Below are 25,234 nucleotides of genomic sequence, written 5' to 3' on the forward strand. Positions count from 1 at the left end.
GTCTCTTACACTCTCTTACTGTCTCTTACACTCTCTTACACTCTGCTACTGTCTCTTACACTCTCTTACACTCTGCTACTGTCTCTTACACTCTGCTACTGTCTCTTACACTCTGCTACTGTCTCTTATGCTCTGTTACTGTCTCTTACACTCTGTTACTTCCTCTTACACTATGTTACACTCTCTTACACTCTGTTACTGTCTCTTACACTCCGCTACTGTCTCTTACACTCCGCTACTGTCTCATATACTTTGTTACTGTCTTTTAATTTCTGATTCTGTCTCTTACACAGGTTTACGGTGTCTATGCGAAGAGATCCCCTAAGACGTTCACAGTATACTGAGATCATTCGGGACTGTGTGATCCTAGAGGACGGTATATGCCATGTGACACTCTCTTACACTCTACTACACTCTACTACTGTCTCTTTTACTCCGCTACACTCTCTTTCTGTCTCTTACACTCTGCTATTGTCTCTTACACCCTGCTACTGTCTCTTACCCTCTCTTACACTCTGCTGCTGTCTCTTATACTCTCACTGTCTCTTACACTCTGTTACTGTCTCTTACACTCTACTACACTCTCTTACACTCTGTTACTGTCTCTTACACTCTGTTACTGTCTCTTACACTCTGCTACTGTCTCTTATACTCTGTTACTGTCTCTTACACTCTGTTACTGTCTCTTACACTATCTTACACTCTGCTACTGTCTCTTACACTCTGCTACTGTCTCTTACACTCTGCTACTGTCTCTTACACTCTGCTACTGTTTCTTACACTCTGTTACTGTCTCTTACACTCTACTACACTCTCTTACACTCTGTTACCATCTCTTACACTCTCCTACTGTCTCTTACACTCTGTTACTGTCTATAACACTCTCTTACACTCTGCTACAGTCTCTTACACTCTCTTACACTCTGCTGCTGTCTCTTACACTCTCTTACTGTCTCTTACACTCTCTTACACTCTGCTACTGTCTCTTACACTCTGGTACTGTCTCTTACACTCTACTACACTCTCTTACACTCTGCTACTGTCTCTTACACTCTGCTACAGTCTCTTACACTCTGCTACAGTCTCTTACACTCTCTTACACTCTGCTACTGTCTCTTACACTCTCTTACTGTCTCTTACACTCTCTTACACTCTGCTACTGTCTCTTACACTCTAATACTGTCTCTTACACTGCTACTGTCTCTTACACTCTGCTACTGTCTCTTACACTCTGCTACTGTCTCTTACACTCTGCTACTGTCTCTTACACTCTGCTACTGTCTCTTACACTCTGCTACTGTCTCTTACACTCTGCTACTGTCTCTTACACTCTGTTACTGTCTCTTACACTTTGTTACTGTCTCTTACACTTTGTTACTGTCTCTTACACTTTGTTACTGTCTCTTACACTTTGTTACTGTCTCTTACACTCTGTTACTGTCTCTTACACTCTGTTACTGTCTCTTACACTCTACTACACTCTCTTACACTCTGCTACTGTCTCTTACACTCTGTTACTGTCTCTTACACTCTACTACACTCTCTTACACTCTGCTACTGTCTCTTACACTCTGCTACTGTCTCTTACACTCTGTTACTGTCTATAACACTCTCTTACACTTTGTTACACTCTCTTACACTCTGCTACAGTCTCTTACACTCTCTTACTGTCTCTTACACTCTGTTACTGTCTCGTACACTCTGCTACTGTCTCGTACACTCTGCTACTGTCTCGTACACTCTGTTACTGTCTATAACACTCTCTTACACTCTGCTACAGTCTCTTACACTCTCTTACTGTCTCTTACAGTCTCTTACACTCTGTTACCGTCTCTTACACTCTGTTACACTCTCTTACACTCTCCTACTGTCTCTTACACTCTGTTACTGTCTATAACACTCTCTTACACTCTGCTACTGTCTCTTACACTCTCTTACTGTCTCTTACAGTCTCTTACACTCTGTTACTGTCTCTTACACTCTACTACACTCTCTTACACTCTCCTACTGTCTCTTACACTCTGTTACTGTCTATAACACTCTCTTACACTCTGCTGCTGTCTCTTACACTCTCTTACTGTCTCTTACACTCTCTTACACTCTGCTACTGTCTCTTACACTCTGGTACTGTCTCTTACACTCTACTACACTCTCTTACACTCTGCTACTGTCTCTTACACTCTGCTACAGTCTCTTACACTCTGCTACAGTCTCTTACACTCTGCTACAGTCTCTTACACTCTGCTACAGTCTCTTACACTCTCTTACACTCTGCTACTGTCTCTTACACTCTCTTACTGTCTGTTACACTCTCTTACACTCTGCTACTGTCTCTTACACTCTGCTACTGTCTCTTACACTCTGCTACTGTCTCTTACACTCTAATACTGTCTCTTACACTGCTACTGTCTCTTACACTCTGCTACTGTCTCTTACACTCTGCTACTGTCTCTTACACTCTGCTACTGTCTCTTACACTCTGCTACTGTCTCTTACACTCTGCTACTGTCTCTTACACTCTGCTACTGTCTCTTACACTCTGCTACTGTCTCTTACACTTTGTTACTGTCTCTTACACTTTGTTACTGTCTCTTACACTTTGTTACTGTCTCTTACACTTTGTTACTGTCTCTTACACTTTGTTACTGTCTCTTACACTCTGTTACTGTCTCTTACACTCTGTTACTGTCTCTTACACTCTGCTACTGTCTCTTACACTCTGCTACTGTCTCTTACACTCTGTTACTGTCTCTTACACTCTACTACACTCTCTTACACTCTGTTACTGTCTCTTACACTTTGCTACTGTCTCTTACACTCTGTTACTGTCTATAACACTCTCTTACACTTTGTTACACTCTCTTACACTCTGCTACAGTCTCTTACACTCTCTTACTGTCTCTTACACTCTGTTACTGTATCTTACACTCTGTTACTGTCTCGTACACTCTGCTACTGTCTCGTACACTCTGTTACTGTCTAACACTCTCTTACACTCTGCTACAGTCTCTTACACTCTCTTACACTCTGTTACATTCTCTTACACTCTGCTACTGTCTCTTACACTGTCTTACTGTCTCTTACACTCTCTTACACTCTCTTACTGTCTCTTACAGTCTCTTACGCTCTGCTACTGTCTCTTACGCTCTGCTACTGTCTCTTACGCTCTGCTACTGTCTCTTACACTCTATTACTGTCTCGTACACTCTGCTACTGTCTCTTACACTCTTCTACTGTCTATAACACTCTCTTACACTCTTACACTCTGTTACACTCTCTTACACTCTCTTACACTCTGCTACAGTCTCTTATACTCTGCTATTTTCATTTACACTCTCTTACACTCTGCTACTGTCTCTTACACGATGCTACTGTCTCTTATGCTCTGTTACTGTCTCTTACACTTTACTATACTCTTACACTCTGTTACTGTCTCTTACACTCTGTTACTGTCTCGTACACTCTGCTACTGTCTCTTACACTCTTCTACTGTCTATAACACTCTTACACTCTTACACTCTGTTACACTCTCTTACACTCTCTTACACTCTGCTACAGTCTCTTATACTCTCTTACTGTCTCTTACACTCTGTTACTGTATCTTACACTCTGCTACAGTCTCTTACACTCTGTTACACTCTCTTACTGTCTCTTACACTCTCTTACTGTCTCTTACACTCTCTTACACTCTGCTACTGTCTCTTACACTCTCTTACGCTCTGCTACTGTCTCTTACACTCTGCTACTGTCTCTTACACTCTGTTACTGTCTCTTACACTTTGTTACTGTCTATAACACTCTTTTACACTCTCTTACACTCTCTTACACTCTGCTACTGTCTCTTACACTATGCTACTGTCTCTTATGCTCTGTTACTGTCTCTTACACTTTACTATACTCTTACACTCTGTTACTGTCTCTTACACTCTGTTACTGTCTCGTACACTCTGCTACTGTCTCTTACACTCTTCTACTGTCTATAACACTCTCTTACACTCTTACACTCTGTTACACTCTCTTACACTCTCTTACACTCTGCTACAGTCTCTTATACTCTCTTACTGTCTCTTACACTCTGTTACTGTATCTTACACTCTGCTACAGTCTCTTACACTCTGTTACACTCTCTTACTGTCTCTTACACTCTCTTACTGTCTCTTACACTCTCTTACACTCTGCTACTGTCTCTTACACTCTCTTACGCTCTGCTACTGTCTCTTACACTCTGCTACTGTCTCTTACACTCTGTTACTGTCTCTTACACTTTGTTACTGTCTATAACACTCTTTTACACTCTCTTACACTCTCTTACACTCTGTTACTGTCTCTCACACTCTCCTACTGTCTCTTACGCTCTGTTACTGTCTCTTACACTCTACTACACTCTCTTACACTCTGCTACTGTCTCTTACACTCTCTTACTGTCTCTTACACTCTCTTACACTCTGCTACTGTCTCTTACACTCTCTTACTGTCTCTTACACTCTCTTACTGTCTCTTACACTCTGCTACAGTCTCTTACACTCTGCTACAGTCTCTTACCTTCTCTTACTGTCTCTTACACTCTGTTACTGTCTCTTACACTCTGTTACTGTCTAACACTCTCTTACACTCTGCTACAGTCTCTTACACTCTCTTACACTCTCTTACACTCTCTTACACTCTCTTACACTCTCTTACACTCTCTTACACTCTGCTACTGTCTCTTACACTCTTACTGTCTCTTACACTCTCTTACACTCTGCTACTGTCTCTTACACTCTCTTACACTCTCTTACACTCTGCTACTGTCTCTTACACTCCCTTACACTCTCTTACTGTCTCTTATACTCTGCTATTGTCTTTTACACTCTCTTACACTCTGTTACTGTCTCTTACACTCTACTACTGTCTCTCACACTCTGCTACTGTCTCACGCTCTGTTACTGTCTCTTACACTCTACTACACTCTCTTACACTCTGCTACTGTCTCGTACACTGCTACTGTTTCTTACACTCTGTTACTGTCTATAACACTCTCTTACACTCTGCTACTGTCTCTTACACTCTGTTACTGTCTCTTACACTCTGTTACTGTCTCTTACACTTTGTTACTATTTCTTACACTCTGCTACTGTCTCTTACACTTTGTTACTGTCTCTTACACTCTGTTACTGTCTCTTACACTCTCTTACACTCTGCTACTGTCTCTTACACTCTGCTACTGTCTCTTACACTCTGCTACTGTCTCTTACACTCTGCTACTGTCTCTTACACTCTGTTACTGTCTCTTACACTCTGCTACTGTCTCTTACACTCTGCTACTGTCTCTTACACTCTGCTACTGTCTCTTACACTCTGCTACTGTCTCTTACACTCTGTTACTGTCTCTTACACTTTGTTACACTCTCTTACACTCTGCTACAGTCTCTTACCTTCTCTTACTGTCTCTTACACTCTGTTACTGTCTCGTACACTCTGCTACTGTCTCTTACACTCTGTTACTGTCTATAACACTCTCTTACACTCTGCTACAGTCTCTTTCACTCTCTTACACTCTGTTACACTCTCTTACACTCTGCTACTGTCTCTTACACTCTCTTACTGTCTCTTACACTTTCTTACACTCTGCTACTGTCTCTTACACTCTCTTACTGTCTCTTACGCTCTGTAACTGTCTCTTACGCTCTGTAACTGTCTCTTACACTCTACTACACTCTCTTACACTCTGCTACTGTCTCTTACACTCTGCTACTGTCTCTTACACTCTGCTACTGTCTATAACACTCTTTTACACTCTATTACACTCTCTTACACTCTGCTACAGTCTCTTACACTCTCTTACAATCTCTTACTGTCTCTTACACTCTGCTGCTGTCTCTTACACTCTGTTACACTCTCTTCCACTCTCTTACTGTCTCTTCCACTCTCTTACTGTCTCTTACACTCTCTTACTGTCTCTTACACTCTCTTACACTCTGCTACTGTCTCTTACACTCTCTTACACTCTGCTACTGTCTCTTACACTCTCTTACACTCTGCTACTGTCTCTTATGCTCTGTTACTGTCTCTTATGCTCTGTTACTGTCTCTTATGCTCTGTTACTGTCTCTTACACTCTGTTACTGCCTCTTACACTGTTACACTCTCTTACACTCTGTTACTGTCTCTTACACTCTCTTACACTCCGCTACTGTCTCATATACTTTGTTACTGTCTTTTACTCTCTGCTTCTGTCTCTTACACAGGTTTACGGTGTCTATGCGAAGAGATCCCCTAAGACGTTCACAGTATACTGAGATCATACGGGACTGTGTGATCCTAGAGGACGGTATATGCCATGTGACACTCTCTTACACTCTACTACTGTCTCTTTTACTCTGCTACACTCTCTTTCTGTCTCTTACACTCTGCTACTCTTTCTTACACTCTGCTACTGTCTCTTACACTCTGCTACTGTCTCTTACACGCTCTTACTGTCTCTTATACTCTCTTACACTCTCTTACTGTCTCTTACACTCTGCTACTGTCTCTTACACTCTCTTACACTTTGTTACTGTCTCTTACACTCTGTTACTGTCTCTTATACAATGTTACTGTGTCTTATACTCTCTTACAGTCTACTACACTCTCTTACACTCTGCTACTGTCTCTTACACTCTGCTACTGTCTCTTACACTCTGCTACTGTCTCTTACACTCTGCTACTGTCTCTTACACTCTGCTACTGTCTCTTACACTCTGCTACTGTCTATAACACTCCCTTACACTCTGTTACACTCTCTTACACTCTGTTACACTCTCTTACACTCTGCTACAGTCTCATACACACTCACACTCTCTTACTGTCTCTTACACTCTGCTGCTATCTGTTACACTCTCTTACACTCTCTTACTGTCTCTTACACTCTGTTACTGTCTCGTACACTCTCTTACACTCTCTTACACTCTGCTACAGTCTCTTACACTCTATTACATTTTGTTACTGTCTCTTACACTCTGCTGCTGTCTTTTACACTCTGCTGCTGTCTTTTACACTCTGTTACACTCTCTTACACTCTGCTACTGTCTCTTACACTCTCTTACACTCTGCTACTGTCTCTTACACTCTGCTACTGTCTCTTACACTCTCTTACTGTCTCTTACACTCTCTTACTGTCTCTTACACTCTCTTACACTCTGCTACTGACTCTTACACACTGCTACTGTCTCTTACACACTGTTACTGTCTCTTACACTCTGTTACTGTCTCTTACACTCTACTACACTCTCTTACACTCTACTACACTCTCTTACACTCTGCTACTGTCTCTTACACTCTGCTACTGTCTCTTACACTCTGCTACTGTCTCTTACACTCTGCTACTGTCTCTTACACTCTGTTACTGTCTAACACTCTTTTACACTCTGTTACACTATCTTACACTCTCTTACAATCTCTTACTGTCTCTTACACTCTGCTGCTGTCTCTTACACTCTGTTACTGTCTCGTACACTCTGCTACTTTCTCTTACACTCTGTTACTGTCTATAACACTCTCTTACACTCTCTTACACTCTGTTACTGTCTCTTACACTCTACTACACTCTTTTACACTCTGCTACAGTCTCTTACACTCTCTTACACTCTGCTACTGTCTCTTACACTCTGTTACTGTCTATAACACTCTCTTACACTCTGCTACACTCTCTTACACTCTCTTACACTCTCTTACTGTCTCTTACACTCTCTAATACTCTGCTACTGTCTCTTACACTCTGCTACTGTCTCTTACACTCTGTTACTGTCTATAACACTCTCTTACACTCTGCTACAGTCTCTTACACTCTCTTACACTCTCTTACTGTCTCTTACACTCTCTTACACTCTGCTACAGTCTCTTACACTCTCTTACACTCTGCTACTGTCTCTTACACTCTCTTACTGTCTCTTACACTCTCTTACACTCTGCTACAGTCTCTTACACTCTCTTACACTCTGTTACTGTCTCTTACACTCTACTACACTCTCTTACACTCTGCTACAGTCTGTTACACTCTCTTACAATCTCTTACTGTCTCTTACATTCTTACTGTCTCGTACACTCTCTTACACTCTCTTACACTCTGCTACAGTCTCTTACACTCTGTTACACTCTCTTACTGTCTCTTACACTGTCTTACACTCTGCTACTGTCTCTTACACTCTTACTGTCTCTTACACTCTGTTACTGTCTCTTACACTCTGTTACTGTCTCTTACACTCTGCTACTGTCTCTTACACTCTGCTACTGTCTCTTACACTCTGCTACTGTCTCTTACACTCTGCTACTGTCTCTTACACTCTTTTACTGTCTCTTACACTCTGCTACTGTCTCTTACACTCTGCTACTGTCTCTTACACTCTGTTACTGTCTCTTACACTCTCTTACACTTTGTTACACTCTCTTACACTCTGCTACAGTCTCTTACCTTCTCTTACTGTCTCTTACACTCTGTTACTGTATCTTACACTCTGTTACTGTATCTTACACTCTGTTACTGTCTCGTACACTCTGCTACTGTCTCTTACACTCTGTTACTGTCTATAACACTCTCTTACACTCTGCTACAGTCTCTTTCACTCTCTTACACTCTGCTACTGTCTCTTACACTCTGCTACTGTCTCTTACACTCTGCTACTGTCTCTTACACTCTGCTACTGTCTCTTACACTCTGCTACTGTCTCTTACACTCTCTTACTGTCTCTTACACTCTCTTACACTCTGCTACTGTCTCTTACACTCTGCTACTGTCTCTTACGCTCTGTAACTGTCTCTTACGCTCTGTAACTGTCTCTTACACTCTACTACACTCTCTTACACTCTGCTACTGTCTCTTACACTCTGCTACTGTCTATAACACTCTTTTACACTCTATTACACTCTCTTACACTCTGCTACAGTCTCTTACACTCTCTTACAATCTCTTACTGTCTCTTACACTCTGCTGCTGTCTCTTACACTCTGTTACACTCTCTTACACTCTGTTACAGTCTCTTCCACTCTCTTACTGTCTCTTACACTCTCTTACTGTCTCTTCCACTCTTACTGCCTCTTACACTCTCTTACTGTCTCTTACACTCTCTTACACTCTGCTACTGTCTCTTACACTCTCTTACACTCTGCTACTGTCTCTTACGCTCTGCTACTGTCTCTTATGCTCTGTTACTGTCTCTTATGCTCTGTTACTGTCCCTTACACTCTACTACACTCTCTTACACTCTGTTACTGTCTCTTACACTCTCTTACACTCTGCTACTGTCTCTTACACTGTTACACTCTCTTACACTCTGTTACTGTCTCTTACACTCTCTTACACTCCGCTACTGTCTCATATACTTTGTTACTGTCTTTTACTCTCTGCTTCTGTCTCTTACACAGGTTTACGGTGTCTATGCGAAGAGATCCCCTAAGACGTTCACAGTATACTGAGATCATACGGGACTGTGTGATCCTAGAGGACGGTATATGCCATGTGACACTCTTACACTCTACTACTGTCTCTTTTACTCTGCTACACTCTCTTTCTGTCTCTTACACTCTGCTACTGTTTCTTACACTCTGCTACTGTTTCTTACACTCTGCTACTGTTTCTTACACTCTGCTACTGTTTCTTACACTCTGCTACTGTTTCTTACACTCTGCTACTGTCTCTTACACTCTGCTACTGTCTCTTACACGCTCTTACTGTCTCTTATACTCTCTTACACTCTCTTACTGTCTCTTACACTCTGCTACTGTCTCTTACACTCTCTTACACTTTGTTACTGTCTCTTACACTCTGTTACTGTGTCTTATACTCTCTTACAGTCTACTACACTCTCTTACACTATGCTACTGTCTCTTATACTCTGGTACTGTCTCTTACACTCTGCTACTGTCTCTTATACTCTGCTACTGTCTCTTACACTCTGCTACTGTCTCTTACACTCTGCTACTGTCTATAACACTCCCTTACACTCTGTTACACTCTCCTACACTCTGCTACAGTCTCATACACACTCACACTCTCTTACTGTCTCTTACACTCTGCTGCTATCTCTTACACTCTCTTACACAATGCTACAGTCTCTTACACTCTCTTACTGTCTCTTACACTCTGTTACTGTCTCGTACACTCTCTTACACTCTGCTACAGTCTCTTACACTCTGCTACAGTCTCTTACACTCTATTACATTTTGTTACTGTCTCTTACACTCTGCTGCTGTCTTTTACACTCTGCTACTGTCTCTTACACTCTCTTACACTCTGCTACTGTCTCTTACACTCTCTTACTGTCTCTTACACTCTCTTACACTCTGCTACTGACTCTTACACACTGTTACTGTCTCTTACACACTGTTACTGTCTCTTACACACTGTTACTGTCTCTTACACTCTGTTACTGTCTCTTACACTCTACTACACTCTCTTACACTCTGCTACTGTCTCTTACACTCTGCTACTGTCTCTTACACTCTGTTACTGTCTAACACTCTTTTACACTCTGTTACACTATCTTACACTCTCTTACAATCTCTTGCTGTCTCTTACACTCTGTTACTGTCTCGTACACTCTGCTACTTTCTCTTACACTCTGTTACTGTCTATAACACTCTCTTACACTCTCTTACACTCTGTTACTGTCTCTTACACTCTGTTACTGTCTCTTACACTCTACTACACTCTCTTACACTCTGTTACTGTCTCTTACACTCTACTACACTCTTTTACACTCTGCTACAGTCTCTTACACTCTCTTACACTCTGCTACTGTCTCTTACACTCTGTTACTGTCTATAACACTCTCTTACACTCTGCTACAGTCTCTTACACTCTCTTACACTCTCTTACTGTCTCTTACACTCTCTTATACTCTGCTACTGTCTCTTACACTCTGTTACTGTCTATAACACTCTCTTACACTCTGCTACAGTCTCTTACACTCTCTTACACTCTCTTACTGTCTCTTACACTCTCTTACACTCTGCTACACTCTCTTACACTCTCTTACACTCTGCTACTGTCTCTTACACTCTCTTACTGTCTCTTACACTCTCTTACACTCTGCTACAGTCTCTTACACTCTGTTACTGTCTCTTACACTCTACTACACTCTCTTACACTCTGCTACAGTCTGTTACACTCTCTTACAATCTCTTACTGTCTCTTACACTCTGCTGCTGTCTCTTACTCTCTGTTACACTATCATACACTCTGCTACAGTCTCTTACACTCTTACTGTCTCTTACACTCTTACTGTCTCGTACACTCTCTTACACTCTCTTACACTCTGTTACACTCTCTTACACTCTGCTACAGTCTCTTACACTCTGTTACACTCTCTTACTGTCTCTTACACTGTCTTACACTCTGCTACTGTCTCTTACACTCTCTTACTGTCTCTTACACTCTCTTACTGTATCTTACACTCTGTTACTGTCTCGTACACTCTGCTACTATCTCGTACACTCTGCCACTGTCTCTTACACTCTGCTACTGTCTCTTACACTCTGCTACTGTCTATAACACTCTTACACTCTGCTACACTCTCTTACACTCTCTTACACTCTCTTACTGTCTCTTACACTCTCTTATACTCTGCTACTGTCTCTTACACTCTGCTACTGTCTCTTACACTCTGTTACTGTCTAACACTCTCTTACACTCTGCTACAGTCTCTTACACTCTCTTACACTCTCTTACTGTCTCTTACACTCTTACTGTCTCTTACACTCTCTTACACTCTGCTACAGTCTCTTACACTCTGTTACTGTCTCTTACACTCTACTACACTCTCTTACACTCTGCTACAGTCTGTTACACTCTCTTACAATCTCTTACTGTCTCTTACACTCTGTTACTGTATCTTACACTCTGCTGCTGTCTCTTACTCTCTGTTACACTATCATACACTCTGCTACAGTCTCTTACACTCTTACTGTCTCTTACACTCTTACTGTCTCGTACACTCTCTTACACTCTGTTACACTCTCTTACACTCTGCTACAGTCTCTTACACTCTGTTACACTCTCTTACTGTCTCTTACACTGTCTTACACTCTGCTACTGTCTCTTACACTCTCTTACTGTCTCTTACACTCTGTTACTGTATCTTACACTCTGTTACTGTCTCGTACACTCTGCTACTGTCTCTTACACTCTGCTACTGTCTCTTACACTCTGCTACTGTCTCTTACACTCTGCTACTGTCTATAACACTCTTACACTCTGCTACACTCTGCTACACTCTCTTACACTCTCTTACACTCTCTTACACTCTCTTACACTCTCTTACACTCTCTTACACTCTCTTACACTCTCTTACTGTCTCTTACACTCTCTTACACTCTGCTACTATCTATAACACTCTCTTACACTCTGTTACACTCTCTTACACTCTGTTACACTCTCTTACACTCTGCTAATGTCTCTTATACTCTCTTACTGTCTCTTACACTCTCTTACACTCTCTTACACTCTGCTACTGTCATTACACTCTCTTACTGTCTCTTACACTCTCTTACACTCAGCTACTGTCTCTTACACTCTCTTACACTCTGCTACTGTCTCTTACGCTCTGTAACTGTCTCTTACACTCTACTACACTCTCTTACACTCTGCTACTGTCTCTTACACTCTGCTACTGTCTATAACACTCTTTTACACTCTGCTACAGTCTCTTACACTCTCTTACACTCTGCTGCTGTCTCTTACACTCTGTTACACTCTCTTACACTCTGTTACAGTCTCTTACACTCTCTTACTGTCTCTTACACTCTCTTACTGTCTCTTCCACTCTTACTGCCTCTTACACTCTCTTACTGTCTCTTACACTCTCTTACACTCTGCTACTGTCTCTTACACTCTGCTACTGTCTCTTATGCTCTGTTACTGTCTCTTATGCTCTGTTACTGTCTCTTACACTCTACTACACTCTCTTACACTCTGTTACTGTCTCTTACACTCTGTTACTGTCTCGTACACTCTGTTACTGTCTCTTACACTCTGTTACTGTCTCTTACACTCTGTTACTGCCTCTTACACTGTTACACTCTCTTACACTCTGTTACTGTCTCTTACACTCTCTTACACTCCGCTACTGTCTCATATACTTTGTTACTGTCTTTTACTCTCTGCTTCTGTCTCTTACACAGGTTTACGGTGTCTATGCGAAGAGATCCCCTAAGACGTTCACAGTATACTGAGATCATACGGGACTGTGTGATCCTAGAGGACGGTATATGCCATGTGACACTCTCTTACACTCTACTACTGTCTCTTTTACTCTGCTACACTCTCTTTCTGTCTCTTACACTCTGCTACTGTTTCTTACACTCTGCTACTGTCTCTTACACTCTGCTACTGTCTCTTACACGCTCTTACTGTCTCTTATACTCTCTTACACTCTGCTACTGTCTCTTACACTCTGTTACTGTGTCTTATACTCTCTTACAGTCTACTACACTCTCTTACACTATGCTACTGTCTCTTACACTATGCTACTGTCTCTTATACTCTGGTACTGTCTCTTACACTCTGCTACTGTCTCTTATACTCTGGTACTGTCTCTTACACTCTGCTACTGTCTCTTACACTCTGCTACTGTCTCTTACACTCTGCTACTGTCTATAACACTCCCTTACACTCTGCTACAGTCTCATACACACTCACACTCTCTTACTGTCTCTTACACTCTGCTGCTATCTCTTACACTCTCTTACACTATGCTACAGTCTCTTACACTCTGTTACTGTCTCGTACACTCTCTTACACTCTGCTACAGTCTCTTACACTCTGCTACAGTCTCTTACACTCTATTACATTTTGTTACTGTCTCTTACACTCTGCTGCTGTCTTTTACACTCTGTTACACTCTCTTACACTCTCTTACTGTCTCTTACACTCTCTTACACTCTGCTACTGACTCTTACACACTGTTACTGTCTCTTACACACTGTTACTGTCTCTTACACACTGTTACTGTCTCTTACACTCTGTTACTGTCTCTTACACTCTACTACACTCTCTTACACTCTGCTACTGTCTCTTACACTCTGCTACTGTCTCTTACACTCTGCTACTGTCTCTTACACTCTGCTACTGTCTCTTACACTCTGTTACTGTCTAACACTCTTTTACACTCTGTTACACTATCTTACACTCTCTTACAATCTCTTGCTGTCTCTTACACTCTGTTACTGTCTCGTACACTCTGCTACTTTCTCTTACACTCTGTTACTGTCTATAACACTCTCTTACACTCTCTTACACTCTGTTACTGTCTCTTACACTCTACTACACTCTTTTACACTCTGCTACAGTCTCTTACACTCTCTTACACTCTGCTACTGTCTCTTACACTCTGTTACTGTCTATAACACTCTCTTACACTCTGCTACAGTCTCTTACACTCTCTTACTGTCTCTTACACTCTCTTATACTCTGCTACTGTCTCTTACACTCTGCTACTGTCTCTTACACTCTGCTACTGTCTCTTACACTCTGTTACTGTCTATAACACTCTCTTACACTCTGCTACAGTCTCTTACACTCTCTTACACTCTCTTACTGTCTCTTACACTCTCTTACACTCTGCTACAGTCTCTTACACTCTCTTACACTCTGCTACTGTCTCTTACACTCTCTTACTGTCTCTTACACTCTCTTACACTCTGCTACAGTCTCTTACACTCTGTTACTGTCTCTTACACTCTACTACACTCTCTTACACTCTGCTACAGTCTGTTACACTCTCTTACAATCTCTTACTGTCTCTTACACTCTGCTGCTGTCTCTTACTCTCTGTTACACTATCATACACTCTGCTACAGTCTCTTACACTCTTACTGTCTCTTACACTCTTACTGTCTCGTACACTCTTACACTCTCTTACACTCTGTTACACTCTCTTACACTCTGTTACACTCTCTTACACTCTCTTACTGTCTCTTACACTGTCTCTTACACTCACTTACTGTCTCTTACACTCTGTTACTGTATCTTACACTCTGCTACTGTCTCGTACACTCTGCTACTGTCTCGTACACTCTGCTACTGTCTCGTACACTCTGCTACTGTCTCGTACACTCTGCTACTGTCTCGTACACTCTGCTACTGTCTCGTACACTCTGCTACTGTCTCGTACACTCTGCTACTGTCTCGTACACTCTGCTACTGTCTCTTACACTCTGTTACGGTCTATAACACTCTCTTACACTCTGCTACAGTCTCTTACACTCTGCTACAGTCTCTTACACTCTCTTACACTCTTACACTCTGCTACTGTCTCTTATACTCTCTTATACTCTCTTACACTCTCTTACACTCTCTTACACTCTCTTACACTCTCTTACACTCTCTTACTGTCTCTTACACTCTCTTACTGTCTCTTACACTCTCTTACTGTCTCTTACACTCTCTTACACTCTGCTACTATCTATAACACTCTCTTACACTCTGTTACACTCTCTTACACTCTGCTACAGTCTCTTACACTCTTACTGTCTCTTACACTCTCTTACACTCTGCTCCTGTCTCTTACACTCTGCTGCTGTCTCTTACACTCTGTTACACTCTCTTACACTCTGCTACTGTCATTACACTCTCTTACTGTCTCTTACACTCTCTTACACTCAGCTACTGTCTCTTACACTCTCTTACACTCTGCTACTGTCTCTTACACTCTGTTACTGTCTCTTACACTCTACTACACTCTCTTACACTCTGTTACTGTCTCTTACACTCTGTTACTGTCTCTTACACTCTGCTACTGTCTCTTACACTCTGTTACTGTCTATAACACCCTTTTACATTCTGTTACACTCTCTTACACTCTCTTACACTCTCTTACACTCTCTTACACTCTGCTACAGTCTCTTACACTCTCTTACTGTCTCTTACACTCTTACTGTCTCGTACACTCTCTTACACTCTCTTACACTCTGTTACACTCTCTTACACTCTGCTACAGTCTCTTACACTCTCTTACTGTCTCTTACACTGTCTTACACTCTGCTACAGTCTCTTACACTCTCTTACTGTCTCTTACACTCTGTTACTGTATCTTACACTCTGCTACTGTCTCGTACACTCTGCTTCTGTCTCTTACACTCTGTTACTGTCTAACACTCTCTTACACTCTGCTACAGTCTCTTACACTCTCTTACTGTCTCTTACACTCTGTTACTGTATCTTACACTATGTTACTGTCTCGTACACTCTGCTACAGTCTCTTACACTCTCTTACACTCTGCTACTGTCTCTTACACTCTCTTACTGTCTTTTACACTCTCTTACACTCTGCTACTGCCTCTTACACTCTCTTACTGTCTCTTACACTCTGCTACTGTCTCTTACACTCTGTTACTGTCTCTTACGCTCTGCTACTGTCTCTTACGCTCTGTTACTGTCTCTTACGCTCTGTTACTGTCTCTTACACTCTACTACACTCTTTTACACTCTGTTACACTCTCTTACACTCTGCTACAGTCTCTTACACTCTCTTACAATCTCTTACTGTCTCTTACACTCAGCTGCTGTCTCTTACACTCTGCTGCTGTCTCTTACACTCTGCTACTGTCTCTTACACTCTGCTACTGTCTCTTACACTCTGCTACTGTCTCTTACACTCTGCTACTGTCTCTTACGCTCTGTTACTGTCTCTTACACTCTACTACACTGAATGCTGCTGAGGATGTCTCCGGCATTGGGACGAATCGTCCTTGCAGGACGGGAAATGACAAGATTAGCAGGGTGAGTCAACCGAAACATAAATTAAATTTACTGTTCATCACAAGGTGACATTTACCAACCTATGTATATAAGATATATTTTGTTGTGCAGTGTAGTATTCAAGATGTTGAAATGCTTCATCCTTCGTCCTTAGATTAGTAGTTATGCCCCAGTTCTGTAAATAAGGGGTGGCTTGACCTTGCCTAAGAGTTCAGTTCCCCGTGGCTTGGTTATGTATCTCACAGCAGTTTATGGAATGAGAGATGTAGTAATACGTTTTGTCTCTCACCTTGTGAACCCACTGTTAAAGGTTGCTGTTCTGACAATAACTGCCGTCTCCAGTATGTTTGAGAGTTTTCACTGTGGCTATGCTAAATCAGTCACTTTGGATTATTGACTTTGATTACGATACACAAGAGTCTTACAGCTCTGGCAATAACACCAATGTGCACAAAACTGTAAATATGGACAGTTGAAGATCCCTATGGAACCCTGTGCTAACTAATCGACCAAAGCTTCGCTCCTGTAGTTAATAAAACTAAACACACGGTGCCCAAGCAGTGCAGATTGGGATTCCGCATGCGTCCAGAGTTCCTAAACTGAAACACACTAAGTGAAGGACCGCAGGCAGTTTAGAATTGTTTGACGTTTATAAAAAAAAGCCGTTAGCGTGTGGACCTTATAAATTCTGTGACATTTTCTGCCGTTGACAGAATTTTATCCACAGAAGCCATCCAATCGTGGAAACTTTTTGCTGTCCGCTTGTTCCAAAATCAGTTGCTTAGACGTGGTGTTACACACGTTCCAGATTTTCATACATTGGTCTTCTAATGCCGTCTGTTGTCTCCAGCACGTTGCCTCTTTCAACTGTGAACAAAGCTATTCCAACCTAAGAGGATAAGAAAAGGAAGCACAGTGTCACACAGAAAGTCCCTATGGAAGCACCACGAAGTAAGTCTTTTAAACATTTCATGAAAGCACTGCAGAGTCCGCAGTCATTGTATTTTAAAAAAAAAATCATAATAATTCCCTTCATCTCTAAAGAAAATGCTATGAAAAGTGACCACACTACAACGTCTACTACTACTACTACTACTACTACTACTACTACTACTACTACTACTACTTGGAGACTTAGTGAATGTACCCCTTTTGCTAAAAACACACATTTATAGTTCTTAACACTAAATACGTATATGTAACTATGCTTAGGCATTAAATAAGCAAGGCATATATATGTGACAAACCCACCTTAATTGTGTACCTTGGGAGTTATCTTCTTCTCACTGAATCTACATGACTATTCCTCCCCCATTATGTTACCTTTACGCCGTTGTTCATTTGTAAGGGTGGGTGGGGAGAAGGCAGAGAACTTTAGGACATGGATACTGATTAGATAAAGGTGTCCCTGGCTCTCACAGATCTCCGCACAGACCTCAGCTCTATTAACCTTCAGAACTTCAGAACTCAATCAATTTACTCTCTCTCCTATCTCAAACATGACATGCCCTTAACAACGCCACCTCTGTCTATAACTCCACTCTCACATCTGCTCTCGATCATGTAGCACCAGTTACCCTCCCCCAGTCTATCCGGCTCTTCCCTGCCTTCGATCCTTCAAAAAATCCCTCTTAGCTCACCTCTCCTAGTCCCTCTAATGCAGTACTTACAGTAGTGTGGCTGCTCCATCCCTTACAATGGCACTAAATCCCTCTAGATTAACTCCTTTGCGCAGGGACCTCCTCACCTGTTGTTGCTGTAAGTCAATTTGTTATGTTACATACTACTTGCTATGTCCTGTCTACCCGTTGTCCAGCGCTACAGAATCTGATGGTGCTTCGCCTATCACATTGTGCATTATACAGGGCCAGCTCAGCCCTTGAGGCTGGACAAACCGGCAAACTGAATTGTAAAGCGAGAAAGCTGAAACCCCGACCCTTGCCATTGCGAGAGAGTGGGCACCTTTCATAGGAATAGGCGGCAGGTACTGAATCATAGTTGGGCCTCACTATACTTTAAGCCGCATATAATATTTCATTCTGTGTCCTTGTGGTCACCGGGACAGTCGATCGCTGTTTAGGGAGAACCTAGACTCTTGTTTGATGAGGCAAAGGCCGCTTCTTACGAGACGTAATATTACCTCTGCCAAGAAAGCGTGCTTTGCCTTATTCATTTTAAGGGGATCCTTATGTTGTAATGCCAGTGCCAGGCTTAAGGCCTGAAGATGGCACAGCCACGCCACCAGTATATGTGCAAATCTGGATTTTTTGGTGATACACGTGGTGTTTCTAATATCAGAACCACATTTTTATTATTTTGCTCTGTAATATTGAGGTCACTGATTCATGTTTCCCCTCTCTCGCAGTACTACCTCCACATGGACAGCAGAGGAAACTGAGTTCAAGCAGATCACAGATGACGCCATTGAATTCAGCTCTTAAGTGTTTTATGCTGATAAATATCGGGGTACACCGGAAATCGAAAGTAACTTGTGGCGAAATATAATGCAGTCTTTTTTATTATTATTTTTTTTTAACAGATTATTGTTTAATCCTAAACAATTCATGTGCCATTTAGAAAACTGGCAATTGTGCACTTATCCGTTTAATAATCAACACCAATACTACGCTAACATTGAAAGTTCAGGGTATAAATAAGTGAATTTGGTTTATATGGTAGAAATCAACTACTGTAACTTTTCTAGCCAGGAGAAAGGTGTCTCCCGTTTTCCTTGAAGTTTAGTTCCGAAGCGAATGCTATCATTTCTTTTTGTTTTGTTTTTTTGACCAAAGAATGGCCGTAGGATCGTAGATGATTGTGTCACTTCTTGTTTTGCACTAGATACCGCTGGCTAGACTAGAGGATCACCTGGCTCTGATGGGATACGCTGGGGCATTGCATCTACTGTAACGGTTTTCCTTTTAAATTAATCTCCGGTTCAATTTTTTTGCACCTGACTAATCAGTTGAGTATCATAAATACTCGGCGTGCTCAGTAAAATCCCTGAGCGTTGGCACTTGGCCCAAAATACAGCCAGTTGACAGGTTCGTATGTCTCACTAGGTGTGCGGGTTGGACTGAATTCATCGTCGTCAGATTTTATACAGTTCCCTGATAAAGATTTACATGTCCTTCCCAGTAAGATTTTAAATCTATTAATTGAAACTAGTAGGATGACTTTTTACATTGTTCAACGGAGCAGTCTCTACTGGAACGTAAACCATGTATTGTAGATGTGTTTTGGGGGGGTTGAGCAAATCGTGTAACATAGAAATGTGCTTGATGAAGGCATGCACTAAGTATGCAGTAAATTGAATGTGTGTGAATCCTTCCCCAAAGTCTCTACTCTGTGCTTAATGTCATCCTGGCAAATGGTAAACATTCTGGGTAAAGTTTGATCCACAAACTTACTGCATTCGCTGGAACAAATCCGTACGGTTGGCTCTAACCAGCGGCCATAGAAAACTTCCCGTGCCATGCGATGTAGAGACTCAGACCTTAAACAGTCCTTGGTCTGTTTTCCCCCCCAATTATTGCTAAAACCTTTTGAAGTAACCTGTGTCACCGTGGATATTTATAAAGCATCCAAGGTAGCTGTAAACTTGCATGAACTACATGGATGAAATCCTATGTGTAATGCCCTAGTATACACTCCTACCTTCCCACTGTAATAGGATACTTAATCATTATCCCATGGAAATCTGCAATGAAGTATATGTTGGAAAATCACACAGACATTTCACAAGTAGTGATTTCTGAAATACCATAAATTATCCAAATTATGTGCTCGGGGGGGGGGGGAATGACTTCTATGACTGATCACTAAAGTAGTCTACATAACTGAAATCCAAACATTTGCCACAATTCGTTTAACTTCTTTAGTGCATAATATTCCACATATAATTTAAACAGACTCCTCAATAAATATGACTTCCTAATCGAGTAGCCACGGATTGGGTTCAATGCAAAGTTAACACTTTGGGCTTTTTGTAATTTCACGTCAGTTTTGTTTTTCCACACAGAGCACTCGGGTCAGCACAGTCCTCCTTTTGATCTTCAAATGTATTCAAGTTTCTCTAGTCGGAAAGATAAAAGAGAGATTCAGTGCCTCGTCGGAAATAGATATATTTCAAATGAGCAAATTCCCTGGTCAATTGTAACTTTGTGTTCCCCTTTACATAGATTTATGCTAGCCTCAAATTACTACGAGTGACCATTGTTGGTGACAGTGGCGGAACTACCGGGGTCGCAGGGGTCGCGACTGCGACCGGGCCCCGGCGGCAGGGGGGCCCAAGCCAAGGGGCCGCCCGAAATCTTTTTTCCGTTTTTTTTTTTTCTTAAATAAGGCATGGGCGTCCAACATGCGGCCCGCGAGACCTCGAGGTGCGGCCCGCGTAAGATCGGCAGCCAGGGCAACCGATCTTACGCGAGCCGCACCTCAAGCCCTGCTACTTACTTGTGGGAGGGTCTTCTGGACTGCACAGATGAAGCGGAGTTCACGTGACATCCTACTTCCTCTGTGCTTTAGCAGAGAAGGCAGAGGGAGGCCGCGCCCCCTGCTGAAGTCTGTGAGCGGCATCGAGGAGCTGCAGTGCAGGTAAGGGGGTGGGGAGGGTGTTTGAATGAGTGTGTGTGATTGAGGGAATGAATCTGTGAATTAATGATTATATGAATAAGTGTGTGTGTGTGATAGCATGGATGTGTAAGTGCTGGAACCTAGGCATGATGGGACTGTGATTGCTGTTAGCAATCACACTCCTATCATGCCAAGTCAGCCAGTACATGCTGAAACCTGGCCAGCTGCCCCCCTTGTGTAGTGATGCTGCCAGCAGTATGGGGTCTGCACATCACTTACAGCCACCCTGTACCGGCGTGTATTGGCTGACTTGGCATGATAGGAGTGTGATTGCTAACAGCAATCACAGTCCCATCATGCCTAGGTTCCAGCATTTACTGGATGGATGTGTAAGTGCTGGAACCTAGGCATGATGGGACTGTGATTACTCTTACTAATCACACTCCTGTCATGCCAAGTCAGCTAGTACATGCTGAAACCTAGCTAGCTGCCCCCCTTGTGTAGTGATGCTGCCAGCAGTATGGGGTCTGCACATCACTTACAGCCACCCTGTACCAGCATGTACTGGCTGACTTGGCGTGATTGGAGTGTGATTGCTAACAGCGAGCACAGTCCCATCATGCCTAGGTACCAGCATTTACTGGTTGCCTGGGTATGATAGGAGTGTGATTGCTGTTAGCAATCACACTCCTATCATGCCAAGTCATATTGCTAATTTTGTCCAATTGTGTGTTACCTACTTTTATTAAACATGTGAGTTTTTATTATTATTTTTAAAGGTGGGGGTCATTTTCGGTTTTGGCTAAGTGAACCCTGAATGTTTTGGTCCAGAATTTTCATTTTAGTTCATCCCTAGAATAAATCTAGGGAATCCTGAATTTGTAGTCGCAAAACTTTCAAGGCCCAGAAATCAGTGAGAGGAAGAGTAAAGGTTTTGTGTTATTTACTTTATTTTAATCTGCATATTTTATTAAAGGCCATATTTTTTGTCACAGTGAAAAATGAGTGCGGCCCGCGCACGTATACAATTCTGATGAAGTGGCCCACTGTAGAAAAAACTTGGACACCCCTGGTATATGCCATGTGACACTCTCTTACACTCTACTACTGTCTCTTTCACTCTGCTACACTCTATTTCTGTCTCTTATACTCTGCTACTGTATCTTACACTCTGCTATTGTCTCTTACACCCTGCTGCTGTCACTTACACTCTTACACTCTCTTACACTCTGTTACTGTCTCTTACACTATGTTACTGTCTCGTACACTCTGCTACTGTCTCTTACACTCTGCTACTGTCTCTTACACTCTGTTACTGTCTCTTACACTCTGCTACTGTCTCTTACACTCTGCTGCTGTCTCTTACACTCTCTTACACTCTCTTACACTCTGCTACTGTCTCTTACACTGTCTTACTGTCTCTTACACTGTCTTACACTCTGTTACTGTCTCTTACACTCTCTTACACTCTGCTACTGTCTCTTACACTCTGTTACTGTCTATAACACTCTCTTACACTCTGCTACAGTCTCTTACACTCTCTTACACTCTCTTACACTCTGCTACTGTCTCTTACACTCTCTTACACTCTGCTACTGTCTCTTACACTCTGCTACTGTCTCTTACACTCTGCTACTGTCTTTTACGCTCTGTTACTGTCTCTTATACTCTACTATACTCTCTTACACTCTGTTACTGTCTCTTACGCTCTGTTACTGTCTCTTACACTCTCTTACTGTCTCTTACACTCTCTTACACTCTGCTACTGTCTCTTACACTCTCTTACTGTCTCTTACACTCTCTTTCACTCTGCTACTGTCTCTTTCACTCTGATACTGTCTCTTACACTCTGATACTGTCTCTTATACTCTGTTACACTCTGCTTCTGCCTCTTACACTCTACTACTGTCTCTTACACTCTGTTACACTCTCTTACACTCTGTTGCTGTCTCTTACACTCTGTTACACTCTCTTACACTCTGCTACTGTCTCTTACACTATGCGACTACCTCTTACACTCTCTTACACTCTGCTACTGTCTCTTACACTCTGCTACTGTCCCTTACACTCTGCGACTGTCTCTTTCACTCTGTTACTGTCTCTTACACTCTGTTACTGTCTATAACACTCTCTTACACTCTGCTACAGTCTCTTACACTCTGCTACAGTCTCTTACACTCTCTTACTGTCTCTTACACTCTCTTACACTCTGCTACTGTCTCTTACACTCTCTTACACTCTGCTACTGTCTCTTACACTCTGCTACTGTCTCTTACACTCTGCTACTGTCTCTTACACTCTGCTACTGTCTTTTACACTCTTACTGTCTCTTACACTCTCTTTCACTCTGCTACTGTCTCTTTCACTCTGCTACTGTCTCTTTCACTCTGCTACTGTCTCTTACACTCTGATACTGTCTCTTATACTCTGTTACACTCTGCTTCTGCCTCTTACACTCTACTACACTCTACTACTGTCTCTTACACTCTGTTACACTCTCTTACACTCTGTTACACTCTCTTACACTCTGTTACACTCTCTTACACTCTGCTGCTGTCTCTTACACTCTCTTACACTCTCTTACACTCTGCTACTGTCTCTTACACTCTGCTACTGTCCCTTACACTCTGCGACTGTCTCTTTCACTCTGTTACTGTCTCTTTCACTCTGTTACTGTCTCCTACACTCTGCTACTGTCTCTTATGCTCTGTTACTGTCTCTTACACTCTGCTGCTGTCTCTTACACTCTGCTGCTGTCTCTTACACTCTGCGACTGCCTCTTACACTCTCTTACACTCTGGTACTGCCTCTTACACTCTGCGACTGCCTCTTACACTCTGCGACTGCCTTTTACGCTCTGCGACTGCCTCTTACGCTCTGCGACTGCCTCTTACGCTCTGCGACTGCCTCTTACGCTCTGCGACTGCCTCTTACGCTCTGCGACTGCCTCTTACGCTCTGCGACTGCCTCTTACGCTCTGCGACTGCCTCTTACGCTCTGCGACTGCCTTTTACGCTCTGTTACTGTCTCTTACACTCTGCTACTGTCTCTTTCACTCTGCTACTGTCTCTTTCACTCTGCTACTGTCTCTTTCACTCTGCTACTGTCTCTTTCACTCTGCTACTGTCTCTTACACTCTGATACTGTCTCTTATACTCTGTTACACTCTGCTTCTGCCTCTTACACTCTACTACTGTCTCTTACACTTTGTTACACTCTCTTACACTCTGCTGCTGTCTCTTACACTCTGTTACACTCTCTTACACTTTGCTACTGTCTCTTACACTATGCGACTACCTCTTACACTCTCTTACACTCTGCTACTGTCTCTTACACTCTGCTACTGTCCCTTACACTCTGCGACTGTCTCTTTCACTCTGTTACTGTCTTTTACACTCTGCTGTCTCTTACGCTCTGTTACTGTCTCTTACACTCTGTTACTGTCTCTTACACTCTGTTGCTGTCTCTTACACTCTGTTGCTGTCTCTTACACTCTGTTGCTGTCTCTTACACTCTGTTGCTGTCTCTTACACTCTGTTGCTGTCTCTTACACTCTGCTGCTGTCTCTTACACTCTGCTGCTGTCTCTTACACTCTGCGACTGCCTCTTACACTCTCTTACACTCTGCTACTGTCTCTTACACTCTCTTACTGTCTCTTACTCTCTGTTACACTCTCTTACACTCTGCGACTGCCTCTTACACTCTGCGACTGCCTCTTACACTCTGCGACTGCCTCTTACGCTCTGCAACTGCCTCTTACGCTCTGCGACTGCCTTTTACGCTCTGCTACTGTCTCTTACGCTCTGTTACTGTCTCTTACGCTCTGTTACTGTCTCTTACACTCTGCTACTGTCTCTTACACTCTGCTACTGTCTCTTACACTCTGCTACTGTCTCTTACACTCTGTTACTGTCTCTTACACTCTGTTACTGTCTCTTACACTCTGTT

The sequence above is a fragment of the Sceloporus occidentalis genome, unplaced genomic scaffold, assembly GCF_023333645.1.
Source record: "Sceloporus occidentalis isolate IW3139 unplaced genomic scaffold, rSceOcc1.0.p SCAF_36, whole genome shotgun sequence".
NCBI classification, from domain to species: domain Eukaryota; kingdom Metazoa; phylum Chordata; class Lepidosauria; order Squamata; family Phrynosomatidae; genus Sceloporus; species Sceloporus occidentalis.